The 14793-nt window shown below is 40.5% G+C and overlaps 1 protein-coding gene and 1 long non-coding RNA gene across 6 annotated transcripts in view; one reads left to right on the top strand and one right to left on the bottom strand.

The window, feature by feature from the left end:
- Nucleotides 1-14793, top strand: part of LOC105481744 (TBC1 domain family member 4) — a 207971-nt gene that overhangs the window by 10232 nt on the left and 182946 nt on the right. The gene's annotated exons all lie outside the window — the stretch shown is intronic.
- The window catches only part of LOC112426648 (uncharacterized), a 29202-nt gene continuing 26529 nt past the window's right edge, over nucleotides 12121-14793 (bottom strand). Inside the window, exon 3 of the long non-coding RNA XR_003018030.2 lies at nucleotides 12121-12226. This is a non-coding gene — a long non-coding RNA (uncharacterized lncRNA). The remainder of the gene's footprint in view (nucleotides 12227-14793) is intronic.

A 14793-nucleotide genomic window follows, 5' to 3' on the forward strand; every position in this document is an offset into this window, starting at 1 on the left:
CTGCCTCAGCCTCCTGAGTAGCTGGCACAACAGGCGCCTGCCACCATGTCCGGCTAATTTTTGTATTTTTAGTAGAGATGAGGTTTCACAACATTGACCAGGCTGGTCTTGAACTCCCAACCTCAGGTGATCTGCCCGCCTTGGCCTCCCAAAGTGCTGGGATTACAGGCGTGAACCACCATGCCTGGCCATCCACAATTCTTTTATCTAATTTGAGGTAGGCAGACAGGTTCAATAGGTGGATCTTTGTCTAGTTTCTTTCTTTTTTTTTTTTTTTTTTTGAGACAGAGTCTCACTCTGTCACCCAGGCTGGAGTGGTGCAGTGGCCCAGTCTCAGGTCACTGCAACCTTCGCCTCCCAGGTTCAAGCAATTCTCCTTCCTCAGCATCCGAGTAGTTGGGATTACAGGTGTGTGCCACCACACCTGGCTAATTTTTGTATTTGTAGTAAATACTGGCTTTCACCACGTTGGCCAGACTGGCCTCGAACTCCTGGCCTCAAGTGATTCTCCTGCCTTGGCCTCCCAAAGTGCTGGGATTATAGCCTTGAGCCACCGGGTCTGGCTTGTCTAGTTTCTAATAGCAGTATTAAACAATATGAAAACAGGTGGTGGTATATTCTATTTATAGATACCCCTTTATGTTTTACCTTGCTCCATTAATTTTAAACCTTCCCACTGGTCACATTGATAAATTTATTTATTCTCTGTTCATGTAAATAAAGTACATTAGTTATAACGTAGAGACTGTTACCTAATAGCTAATCCTCCATCAGGGATCTGGAAGTTAATTGGCATATCACCTTTCTTCTATTGGAAGTTAGGTTGGAGGAGATATATATATTTAAAATTAAATTGTTCATTTTAATAAGTGGAGTGTGAACATGACATAATTAAATCTGTCTTAACATGAGAAAGTAGAAGACTTCTTTGGAATAAAGAATATGTAAAAATCAACCTTTAATTTCTCCAGTATTTTCACTGAAGCCCACCGTATAGGTTTTTTTTTTTTTTTTTTTTTTTTTTTTTTTTTTTTTGAGACAGGGCCTCACTCTGTCGCCCAGGCTGGAGCGCCGTGGCATGATCTTGGCTTACTTCAACCTTCACCTGTTAGATTGAAGTGATTCTTGTGCCTCAGCCTACCGAGTAGCTGGGACTACAGGCGTGTGCCACCACACCTGGCTAGTTTATATATTTTTTGGTAGAAACGAGGTTTCACCATGTTGGCCAGGCTGGTCTTAAACTCCTGACCTCAGGTGAGCCGCCTGCCTTGGTCTCCCAAAGTACTGGGATTACAGGCCACCATGCCTGGCCAACCCATCATATAGTTTAACAGAGATTTTTATCTGTCTACCAAAATTACCCAGCATTTGACTTGATGTTTAGGAGCTATACCCTAAACTTGTAGGAGCCAGGTTAATGATGATAAAAATAGCACCTAATCACTTTATATGTATTTATGTTCTAGACCAGAGAGTCTCAAATTTGGGACTCATCCTTGGAGGTTTTGTTACAATGTGATTGCTGGACCCCAACCCTGACCTCCAGAGTTTTTGATTCAGTAAGTCTAGGGTGGTGTCTTAAATTTACATCTCTAACAGTTCCCAGTTGATATTTTAACAATTTTTTTATTTTTTATATTTATTTTTATTTTTTATTATTATACTTTAAGTTCTAGGGTACATGTGCATAGCGTGCAGGTTTGTTACATATGTATACTTGTGCCATGTTGGTGTGCTGCACCCATCAACTCGTCATTTACAATAGGTATAACTCCCAGTGCCATCCCTCCCCTCTCTCTCCTCCCCATAATAGGCCCTGGTGTGTGATGTTCCCCTTCCCGAGTCCAAGTGATCTCATTGTTCAGGTCCCACCTATGAGTGAGAACATGCGGTGTTTGGTTTTCTGTTCTTGTGACAGTTTGCTGAGAATGATGGTTTCCAGCTGCATCCATGTCCCTACAAAGGATACAAACTCATCCTTTTTTATGGCTGCATAGTATTCCATGTTTATGTGTGCCACATTTTCTTAATCCAGTCTGTCACTGATGGACATTTGGGTTGATTCCAAGTCTTTGCTGTTGTGAATAGTGCCGCAATGAACATACGTGTGCATGTGTCTTTATAGCAGCATGATTTATAATCCTTTGGGTACATACCCAGTAATGGGATGGCTGGGTCATATGGTACTTCTAGTTCTAGATCCTTGAGGAATCGCCATACTGTTTTCCATAATGGTTGAACTAGTTTACAATCCCACCAACAATGTAAAAGTGTTCCTATTTCTCCACATCCTCTCCAGCACCTGTTGTTTCCTGACTTTTTAATGATTGCCATTCTAACTGGCGTGAGATGGTATCTCATTGTGGTTTTGATTTACATTTCTCTGATAGCCAGTGATGATGAGCATTTTTTCATGTGTCTGTTGGCTGTATGCATGTCTTCTTTTGAGAAATGTCTGTTCATATCCTTTGCCCACTTTTTGATGGGGTTGTTTGATTCTTTCTTGTAAATTTGTTTGGGTTCTTTGTAGGTTCTGGATATTAGCCCTTTGTCAGATGAGTAGATTGCAAAAATTTTCTCCCATTCTGTAGGTTGCCTGTTCACTCTGATGGTAGTTTCTTTTGCTGTGCAGAAGCTCTGTAGTTTAATTAGATCCCATCTATCAATTTTGGCTTTTGTTGCCGTTGCTTTTGGTGTTTTAGACATGAAGTCCTTGCCCATGCCTATGTCCTGAATGGTATTACCTAGGTTTTCTTCTAGGGTTTTTATGGTATTAGGTCTAACATTTAAGTCTCTAATCCATCTTGAATTAATTTTCATATAAGGAGTAAGGAAAGGATTCAGTTTCAGCTTTCTACTTATGGCTAGCCAATTTTCTATTAAATAGGGAATCCTTTCCCCATTTCTTGTTTTGGTCAGGTTTGTCAAAGATCAGATGGCTGTAGATGGGTGGTATTATTTCTGAGGACTCTGTTCTGTTCCATTGGTCTATATCTTTGTTTTGGTACCAGTACCATGCTGTTTTGGTTACTGTAGCCTTGTAGTATAGTTTGAAGTCAGGTAGCGTGATTCCTCCAGCTTTGTTCTTTTGACTTAGGATCGTCTTGGCAATGCAGGCTCTTTTTTGGTTCCATATGAACTTTGAAGCAGTTTTTTCCAATTCTGTGAAGAAAGTCATTGGTAGCTTGATGGGGATGGCATTGAATCTATAAATTACCTTGGGCAGTATGGCCATTTTCATGATATTGATTCTTCCTATCCATGAGCATAGTATGTTCTTCCATTTGTTTGTGTCCTCTTTTATTTCACTGAGCAGTGGTTTGTAGTTCTCCTTGAAGAGATCCTTTGCATCCCTTGTAAGTTGGATTCCTAGGTATTTTTTTCTCTTTGAAGCAATTGTGAATGGAAGTTCATTCATGATTTGGCTCTCTGTTTGTCTGTTACTGGTGTATAAGAATCCTTGTGATTTTTGCACGTTAATTTTGTATCCTGAGACTTTGCTGAAGTCGCTTAAGGAGATTTTGGGCTGAGACGATGGGGTTTTCTAAATATACAATCATGTCATCTGCAAACAGGGACAATTTGACTTCTTCTTTTCCTAACTGAATACCCTTTATTTCTTTCTCTTGCCTGATTGCCCTAGCCAGAACTTCCAACACTATGTTGAATAAGAGTGACGAGAGAGGGCATCCCTGTCTTGCCCAGTTGATGTTGATGCTGCTGGTCTGGTGCCCACACTTTGACAAATATTGCAGTAGACAGTGGGTTGGCAAAACTATAGCCTTTATTTTTGTAAATACAGTTTATTTGAACACAGCCCAACTCATTTGTTTATGTATTGTTTATGTTTTCATGCTACAGTGGCAGTGCTGAGCATTTGTGACAGAGACTCTATGGTCCCCAGGCCTAAAATCTTTATTATCTGGTCCTTTATGGAAAAAAAAAATGGATAACCCCTGCTCTAGACTATTTTGTAAAAAAAATAGGTGTTTTAACCCTCATTTTATAGATGAGAAAACTAAAGCTCAAATAATTTTCTTAAGGACTGGAGCTAGTAAGTGGCAGATCTGGGATTCCAAACCCCATGTGCTTTCTAAAACCTACTTAAACAATTTTTATTGATGGTTTCCAGATTTATTACCGTAGCCCAGCCCTCTCCTCTGAGCCCAAACTTTCTTCAGTATTTAAATGCTTACTTGACGCCTGCACTTGAATATATACTTGCTGTTATAACTGGGAATTATATTTGAATCCTACTTTTTCACTCCCCAGTTTCAATCACTGAGGCAAGTCACATTGATTCTGCCTCCAAAACTCCTTTTTCTGGGGGAGGGGAGGGGTAGAAAGCAGATTCTTGCTCTGTGGCCCAGGCTGGAGTACAGTGGTGCAGTCGTAGCTCACTGCAGCTTTGACTTCCTGGGCTCAAGTGATCCTCCCACCTCAACCTCCCAAGTAGCTGAGACTACAGGTTCTAGCCACCATGCCTGGCTAATGTTTTAAAAAATGTTTTTGTAGAGACGGGGTCTGGCTATGTTTCCCAGGCTGGTCTCAAACTCCTGGGCTCAAGCAGTCCTCTTGCTTCAGCCCCCTAAAGTGCTGGGATTACAGGTGTGAGCCACAGCACCTGGCCACAATTCATTTTTCATATGTCCACAGCTCTCCATTACCACTGACACCACCCAGATCTCACTACCTTATCTTTTGCTGGGATTACCACACGCCCTCTCACCTCTTCTCCTTGTTCTCAGCTTGCTCTCCCATCAGTCCCTTCTTTCACGGAGCAGTAGGAGAGGTAAAGTACAAACCAGATCAGGTTTCCCTTGCATTCAGAATAATATGCAAATTCCTTATGTGATCGTGTGTGACTCTACCCCATTCATCTCTGGGTGTCTTCTTGAAGACTGCTCTCCTGCATGCATTACATTCAGATATATAAGTCATCTGCCCCATCCTTAAACAAGCTCAACTCTGAAATCACTCCAGAGCCTTTGTATGTGTGACTGCCATTCTTTGCGAGCGTAGTTTTTTATCCTGGGCTTCAGTTCTCTGTTAAATTGCAAATGTCACTTCCTCAGATTGGCCTCCCTTAGGTGGGTATCCCACTTTTTCACTTCTGTCTCAGTTGTTTTTCTTTTGACACTTACTCATTTAAAATTAATTTTCTTTTTTACCCTTCTGGGGAGCATTGTCGCCGCCTCTGGAATGCAAGCTTCACACTGAGCGTGATCTTACCTGCACATGGTTGTGTGCCCAGAACCTAGTTCTGTAGTATGGGTTCATTCCAACGAATTGAAATGAGGTTGAGTAAGAATTGATCCCTGCCCTCAAGGAATTGAGTCCACAGGAGCAGATTCATGTCTGCTGGCAAAGATACATGTTTGTTTTCGTATGGTTGCCTTTAGTTTTCTTTATGTTTAACAAGTGGTGATTGTATTCTGTTTGCCCGGTATTTTTTGTTATGGCTATTTACACATTTAGAGCCCTCATACTGCTTATAATATTAAAAAGGATTATAAAGTAACTTATGTAATTTCTGAAAATATTTTGTTGTCTAATTTGAGAAGAGCTTTTTTTTTTCCCCTCCTGATCAAAACATAGGAAGTTTACTAAAGCTACCAACAGGAGAATGTGCGTCTCCTTGTCCTGTGTGAGTTGAGGATTTGGGGATTGGAAGATGATCAGCCTTAATGATTTTGCAAATATATCCTTGCAATAATTGGAGTAATTTTTAGTTTCAGTTCAGTTCAGTTATTTAGGCTTCCCAGTGGTAACATGTTCTCATTTGGAAGGCTATTTAGTAACACAGTGCTTGAGAATGGGTTCTGTAAGTTTTTACTCCCAAATCTGAAACTGACCATTTTCTTAGGCCCAAGAAGCTGGACTAGAGCCAAGAAATTGAAACTCTGGACCCCACTCTTTTCATGTAACATGAAAAATCCAGATCATGATTTCTTAGTTGTTCCTTTGTTCATTACCCTGTTTCTTTAAAAACCAATCAGGTTAATAGCTTTTCAAGGCCTGTCTTAACAAATCGGCAGGGCAGGCTAAGAGGTGTTTCAAATGCTTTTTGAAATCAAAAAGGGAAATGAATGAATGGAGAGGAGATCCATCTGGGTGAGGTCAGAGAAGAGCAAGAAAAAAACTGGCCAATGTCCACAGTGAACTCTTGACCGATTATAAGATACAGAGTTTGTATTCTGAATGTCTTTTTTTTTTTTTTTTTGCTAAAACAGCATGTACTTGTGACAGAATAATAATCACTGCTCTTGTATATGTTTTATTTAATACTTGGAATAAGAGGTTTTGGTAGGTCGATTATAGTTTTCATGGCCACTGAGGCATGCACCAAGCTATAGGTAAGATGGCAAGTAAGACTAGTATTCTTGTGGGTTGGGGTTCTACTTTATTTATTTATTTTATTATTATTATTTTTTGAGACGGAGTCTTGCTCCTCGCCCAGGCTGGAGTGCAGTGGCGCTATCTCAGCTCACTGCAAGCTCCGCCTCCTGGGTTCATGCCATTCTCCTGCCTCAGGCTCCCGAGTAGCTGGGACTATAGGCCGCCCACTACCACGCCCGGCTGTTTTTTTGTATATTTATAGAGACAGGGCTTCACCGTGTCAGCCAGGATGGTCTCGATCTCCTGACGTGGTGATCTGCCCGCCTCGGCCTCCCAAAGTGCTGGGATTACAGACGTGAGCCACCGTGCCCGGTGGGGTTCTACTTTAAAGAAAAAAACTACACAAGGAAAGATAACTTTATTTTTCTAGGAAAACCTAACAGGTGCCATAGTCATATGCCTTTGTAAATACAGGCTCCCTGCTTCCACCTCCTTCCTCAAAAGGGCCTTTTCTGCTCCTTCATAGTCTGTCTAGTATGAGCAGTACTCATTTCTACATTTCTTCAATGTTTGGTCCCTTACATGGTGTAGGAGAGTCTCATACAGTAATAAGTTCTAAGCAACTTTTCTTTTTACACCGTTGATGAAGCAGTATGTAGTTTATATATGCGTTTCTCTGTTTTGTCATTAGTTTTTATAATAATTGAAATGATTTTTGGAAACCTGCTTTCCATTATAATCTTGGCCCAAAAACATTGACATTGCTGATGATGCATTCAAAACAGCAAACATAGCTGCTTGTTAAGGCAAAAGGCAAATATGAAAATAGACAGTTTCATAACATGTTTGCCTATTTACAAAGGCTGTTTTCTTTTGCTCTTGGAGTGGAGGATAAACACATCATTTCTGTAAAGGGACAAGCTGTAATGTACATATTGAGTATGAGAGTTACTTGTTAGCATTGATTTGAGTCATAATATATTACCCCGTTTACTTAGGAACCATTCGGGTTAATAGATTTTTTTGTGCATGTGATTGTACCAACTAGTAGTTTCCCTGGAAATCTTGTTTGCTATGATTTTTCTTCTGAAAGCAGAATTGGTTATAGATATTGGCAGTGGGAACTGACATGTATATGTCCTATAATTGTTTTTTAGCTGCTTACATTTTTCAGATGATTTTTTTTTAATTTTAATTTTTTTTCTTTTTCTTTTTTAGACAGAGTCTCACTCTGTCACCAGGCTGGAGTGCAGTGGCGTGATTTGGACTCGCTGCAACCTCCGACTCCCTGGTTTAAGTGATTCTCCTGCCTCATCCTCCCAAGAAGCTTGGATTACAGGCATGCGCCGCCACACCCAGCTAATTTTTGTATTTTTAGTAGAGATGGGGTTTCATCATGTTGGTCAGGCTGGTCTCGAACTGCTGACCTCATGATCTGCCCACCTTGGCCTCCCAAAGTGCTGGGATTACAGGCATGAGCCACTGTGCCTGGTCATCAGATGACTTATTTTTAAAAACCATGCTACTACCATGAAGGAGAATTACAACAAATGCTTTGCATATATTTAGATCTTCATAATTCAAGTGGAGACTTTGAACTGATTATTAGAAAACTGTTGATTTTAAAAAATTATTGTTCAATATCCTCAGTACCTGATAGTACATAGGGTTTTGTGTACATTTTCTGCTTTAGATTCTTGCTGTCAATGAACAAAATGTTTGTTTGTCTAATGCAGTTAGAGTAAATACAGGAAAATCCCATCCTTAACTCATGTTATTCTCTGTTTTGGACATGTTCACTGTGATCAGTCTTAAAAGAAGTGACTAACTTTTGCTGAGTTTTCATTTGCCGTTTGGAGGCTTTGCAAAGGAGAAAAGACCACTTATTATTGACTACACAAGTCTGACCCTGTGGAATAGGTGTTGATGAAAAAAGTCAAAGTCTATTAGGTATTTGAAGAGATTTATTCTGAGCCAAATAAGAGTGACCAATGGCCTGTGACACAGCTCTCAGAAGATCCTGAGAACATGTGCCCAAGATGGTGAGGCCACAACTTGGTTTTAGGGAGACATGAAACATCAGTCAATACAGGTGAGATGTACATTGGTTCAGTCTGGAAAAACAGGACATGTAGAAGTGGGGGCGTCCAGGTCACACTGAGAGTAAAAGATTTTCTGATTGGCAACTGGTTGAAAGAGTTATTTTCTAAAGACTTAGAATCAATGGAAAGGAATGTGTGGGTTAAGATAAGGGGTTGTGGAGACCAAGGTTGTATCCTGCAGGTGAAGTCTCTAGGTAGTAGGCTTCAGAGGGAATAGATTGTAAATGTTTCTTTTCAGACTTAAAAGAGTCTGTTCTATCAGTAATTCCAGAAGGGAGGAAGGTATAACGAGGTGTGCCTGCCCCCCACCCCCATCATGGCGTGAAGTGGTTTTCAGGTTAACTTTGGAATGCCCTTTGCTGAGACGAGGGGTCCATTCAGAAGGTTGTACAGGCTTAGAGTTCTGGTTTGGCTTCACACAGGGACCTCCAGCTTGAGAAGCCAGACTGGAACCAGGAAATTGAAGCTCCAGTCTCCACCCTTTTGTAGTTAGTCATGTAACATGAAAAGTCATTTGATCTGGATTATGATTTTCTAGCTGTTCCTTTGTTCATTACCTCATTCATTTATTCACTCATTCATTCCCTCAACCGTTCCTTCATTTGTTCAGTTATATTGTAAGCCGAATGCTTCCAGTGTGCCTGGTACTGTGTTGAATGTTGGTATAGAGTGGTGTATAAAGGAAATGCATTCACTGCTTCATGTATCTTAAAATTTGTGGAGGAGTGGGACAAAACTAAGTGAAAAACAGCATTAGGTGATAGCAGAGTTCCTGGACTCTGGAATCCGACTGCTGGGACTCCAAGCTCCACCACTTAGGGCCCTGCGCAAGTTCTGGCATCTCTCTCTACTTGTATGTCCTCATTTATAATGTGGGGATGTCAAAATGTGCAGATTTCATAAGGCTGTTGTGAGGAGTGAGTGAATTCATTTGTGTAAAGCACTCAGAACAGTACCATATGGTAAGTGCTATGTAGATGTTAGCGACATACCTACAAATTTTCAATTTCAAATTGTGATGAAGGCTATGAAGGAAAAGAAGGTAATGTTATGAGAAAAAAAAAGAGGAAACTTACTCTAGATTGGGTTTTGTAGTAGGTAGTTTCTTCGGTTCTCTTTTCCTAATAGAATCTTGTTTTTATTCAGTCATTTCTCCTTCTGTCTCTCAGCCAGTAGGCTACAGGAAAGATTTGCCCAGGAATCCAGGCTCAAGCCAGTTTGTAAGTTTGTCCCTGGACACACAGTGGTTCCAGGAAATGTGGCTCAGTTTGTGCCAATGCAAGATCAAGGGCATTTTCCAGGTGACGAGACCAGCCTGGTTGTGGAGACCCTAACTCAGCGGCGCTGGAGGAATTAAAGACACACACACAGAAATGTAGAGTATGGAGTGGGAAATCAGGGGGCTGACAGCCTTCAAAGCTGAGAGCCTCAAACAGAGTTTTACCCACATATTTATTGACAGCAAACCAGTGATAAGCGTTGTTTCTGTAGATCACAGATTAACTAAAATGGGAAACAAAGGGATGGGCTGAAACAAAGGGATGGGCTCTGGCTAGTTATCTGCAGCAGGAGCATGTCCTTAAGGCACAGATCACTCATGCTATTATTTGTGGTTTAGGAACGCCTTAAGCAGTTTTCCACCCTGGGTGGGCCAGGTGTTCCTTGCCCTCATTCCGGTCAACCCACAACCTTCAGCGTGGGAGTCATGGCCATCATGAACATGTCACAGTGCTGCAGAAATTTTGTTTATGGCCAGTTTTGGGGCCAGTTTATGGCCAGATTTGGGAGCCTGTTCCCAACAGCCAGGGGCTCTGAGAAAGTTTTCTAATTGGTTGTTGCATGTAGATTTAGACACTGGAACTTTTATAGTTACTTTACTACCAGAGAGATGATGAAGTTAACATACTGAGGAGGGTATTGTTGGGACAACTGGGAAAAAACTGTACCTGAATTCTGACAGAAATAAACCTGATTACCACTACCTGTGGTACTTTTTCAGTTTACATGAGTTGAGTTGGTTTTTCTGTTACTTGTAGCCAAAAGAAAGAGAAGGGTCATAGAAGGCCACTTTTGGAGGTAAACAATTCAGGATGACTTGAGATGCGCTAATTTTTTACTAATCAGTAGACTTGGGACCATGTATCAATATGAGGAAAGCTGGTTGGGGGAATGTGGGAGAAACAGGTTTTAGGGGTAAATCAAGAATTCTTATTTCTATAATAAGATGAGCTGGATGTTAACAGTGGTTTGCAAATTTTTTCATTTTCTGACCTAAGATACCTCAGATATATGACATCTTAATATCAGTAACTATGATTTCTAAAGAATTGGCAATCATTGTCACCAAGATTGAGGTTGATGAAATAAAAATCTTACTGGGGGCAGGTGGAAAGGGTGATATATCAGTGTTTTTCAACTTGATTACACATAAGAACTATGTGGGGAGTTAAAAAAATGTGTACATGTCTACTAGATTCTTGTGTCCTTTTGTAGAGATGTGGAATCAGAATCTCCAACGTGGTCCCTGGTAATCTCTGTTTAAAAATAGGTCATTGGGATGGAGTCAGCTTAGCACTTCTGTGTAGCCTGAATTTGGAGAACCAGTGCATTAGGGAACCCAAGGCCCCTTCCTATACAGGTTTTTTTTTTTTTTAATTACGACTCCAGGAATCAATTCCACTTAAACTCAGGAAACACCAAGAGCCTTAGGATTTGCCACAGTACAGTCTTGTTAAAACACCATGAGTAACATCATTACATTACTACTTCTTGACACCACCTCTGGTGAAATTGTTATGAGTTTTTTTTTTTCTATAGTGTTAGTGAAAACTCGATCTCTGCAGGAATATTGGCAATACTGTGAGTGCGTTAACAGTTACCAAATGCTTGGGTGTTTGATTGATGATTGTTAGAGTATCTGTCACTTAAACAGCAGTTAAAATATCACTTTACATATCAATAGTTGGGTAATTTCCTGGGAAGTCAGGTGGTAGATCAGCCTGTAATCATAAGGTTGTATTCTACAGTCATTGCAAGGACATTATTACCCATGCTTTGCTGAAACTAGGTAATACCAGTAGATGAAATCTGTTGTCAGATAGTAAGAAGAAATGAGTCTAGGACACATTGAAGCATAATTATGAGCAGTGTTATATGCAGTGGGGAGGTGGGATGATCTGCAATGGTGATGAGCCAAGTAGGGTACTGGCTCCAAGGCCCAGACAGAGCCCCCAAATAATGAGATGATCTACAGGAAGACATTACTCTAATTAATGTAATTAAGACTTTATTTATAGCCATTTGGGCTACATTGTTAGCCAACCAATTTGCCCAAGGTGGTAATGATTCTCTCAGCTTTGGAAGATGATGCTGTAGGCATTTGTGTAGGGATGGGGGGCGGGGGAGGGTACATTTTAGCTCTGCTTTGTCAAATCTTTTTTTTCTTTTTTCTCTTTACCCTGCACCCTCATAGGTTTATGAGTTCTGGAAGAACATTTAGTCCTGGAAAAAGGCAACATTTTAACTCTTCTACCTAGTAAGAGATAAGGTTCTGACTTGACTTCCCCAGAAAGCAAACAAGTTGTAAATATAACATTCTTCTCTTTGCTTATCTGTTTTTGAGGTAATGTACAATTTGGTACTTACCCTAGGTATCATATTAAACTTTAGGTCTGTAGGTCTGGGGTGAGGCTTAGAACACTGGACACCTTGGACACATTTGCATCTGTTCCTCTGGTTGATTTGCTGTCTCCATAATGGTACTGCCCTTCATATATATAGTTGATCTGCGAATAACAAAAATAGTAATGGTGATGGCATAGGATTTTCATAGGGTAATTCTTGGTTATGGATTAGGCAGTGAGAGCCATGAGAATTTTGTAGTTGTCACAGTGTTTTAATCATCCTTGTCACCACCATTGTCATCACCTCCACTGTGGCCATTAGCAAATATTGGTTGAGGCTAATCAAGTGTAAGATTAGCAGGTTGGTAACTGGGAATAAGCGGTGTAAGTGATTTCAACATAACAGATAAACACTGGTGGTAGCCGAAGCTCATGTTAATCATGAGGTGAAGCTGTAGAGATAGTACACATTTGTTGGGGTACTCGATAGTCTCTGACATGAGATCTGCAATTAGTTTCAAGGAATGTGGAAGTTTCAGGGCGTTGTTGAAGAGTTTCAAGGAAAAAATGACAAATAATTAACATTTAAGCCTTCTGCAGGCTTTCATTCTTTAACAAAATGTCTCAATCTGTCAGAGACTTAAAAGTCAGTCAGTATAGCTACCTGTATGTAGGACATGAAGAACTCAATGATTAGGAAATTGTAATGATAGCGCTTTTTCTGTCATTCTTACATTTCTATAAAGAATGTGGCATTTACAGGTTTAATCAAGTTCAACATTTCTTTCAATGGCTTCGTGGTGATTTCCATCTTCCTTAGAAATAATCATAGTACTTTGAAAGAGCATTTTGGTACAGCTGGAAAGTTTATAGTACCTAGTAATTTTTTGAGGCTTTAGTATTAAAGAAATTTATATGGAAATGGGATCTGGAGAGCATATGATAATTGAAATCCATGGATAGTCCTTTACTTGAAGTCCTTTCTCAGTGAGTTGAGGAACAAATAAATACAGATGGTCTTTACATCTTTTTTCTCTTAAGCCCTTACTTGCATTTCTTTCATGCCATTAGGTATTGTAGATTCTAAGACGTAAGAGAAAATAGCTTAAACAGTGGCTCAACTGAATTTGAGCTCTGATTGCTTTGCAGACATTCAGCGGCTCCCCAGTATACAGCAGAATAGTTAGATTCACTCTTTTGTAAGCGAGCGGCTTCAGTGATAATGATGGTATGGAAGATGATAATGAAAAACTACATTGGCTATTTATGGAAACACATTTTTATGTATGAATGGGTACAGCCTAATATTGTATACTTCTAGTGTCTGGTCTGTAAGATTATTGTCATTGAAGGAATAAATTTGGCTCAACCATTTACTTCATTCCTTATCTCTCTCCTTTTTTGTTGTTTTTTCGAAGCAGGATCTTGCTCTGTCACCCAGGCTGGAATGCAATGGCATGAAGTTGGTTCACTGCAGCCTTGACCTCCCAGGCTCAAGTGATCCTCCCACCTTAGTCACCCTAGTAGCTGGGACTATGGACACGTGCCACCATGCCTGGCCATTTTTTTTAAATTTTTATTTTTAGTGGAGATGAGGTCTCGCTATGTTGCCCAGGCCAGTGTTGAACTCTTGGGATCAAACTGTCCTTCTGCTTTGGCCTCCCAAAGTACTGGGATTACAGGCATGAACCACTTCATTTGGCCCCTCTCTCTTCTTTCTTATAACCAGTCCAGTTACTCAGAGAATGCTCAAGCTCCATACCATGAGTTGGTAGTTCTGATCCTTCTCTTTCCCTGAACTTCATCTCTGCTTTCCAGCTCTCTGAACTTCTCACCATTCCTCGTGCCCACCTGGCCTTCCACATCTCTCTCTACACACATTGGTCTTTTTGTTGGGAATGCCCTCTTATTCACCTGGTTTCCTGATCTTTACAAACCCCATTCAAAAGTCACTTCCTTTGCTATAGTCTTCTTGATATCAGTCCCCATCCTCCAGATGAAAGTTGCTCCTTCCTTTGTGCTTCCCTGTTTATGGCTTTATTGCGGCACTTGTGTTTTTATTGTTGATTTGCAAGCCTCTCTTCACTAGTTTGTAAACTCACTGAAAGTACAGATAGGGCCATTTTTGTATCCTTAGCATCTAACACAATGACTAATATGTATTATTATTATTTTTTCGAGATAGAGTCTTGCTCTGTCACCGAGTCTGGAGTGCAGTGGCGCGATCTCAGCTCACTGCAAGCTCCGCTTCTCAGGTTCACCCCATTCTCCGGCCTCAGCTTCCCGAGTAGCTGGGACTACAGGCGCCCGTCACCACACCCGGCCAGTTTTTTTATATTTTTAGTGGAGACGGGGTTTCACCGTGTTAGCCAGTATGGTCTTGATCTCCTGACCTCGTGATCTGCCTGCCTCGGCCTCCCAGAGTGCTGGGATTACAGGCATGAGCCACCGCACCTTGCCAATATGTATTATTTATATGCTTTGTTGAAATAATTTTAACAAAATATATATGTTGTTTTCAAGCCTTTCCTTTCTGAATAGGACTGTGCTATGTGTCCAGGGTTATAAGAAGCATAAGGATTGACCTGGACACTAAAAGGTTCATATTGTGTTTGGAAGAAAAAGAACACACAGGGAAAATGTTAAATAATTAAACACAGTGAATGGTCCTACCACTGTTTTGGGAAAAGAACACAGAGAAAGCATATAGGTCCTTAATAGAGAGCTAG

This window comes from Macaca nemestrina, chromosome 16 (genome assembly GCF_043159975.1).
Source record: "Macaca nemestrina isolate mMacNem1 chromosome 16, mMacNem.hap1, whole genome shotgun sequence".
In the NCBI taxonomy this organism is placed as follows: domain Eukaryota; kingdom Metazoa; phylum Chordata; class Mammalia; order Primates; family Cercopithecidae; genus Macaca; species Macaca nemestrina.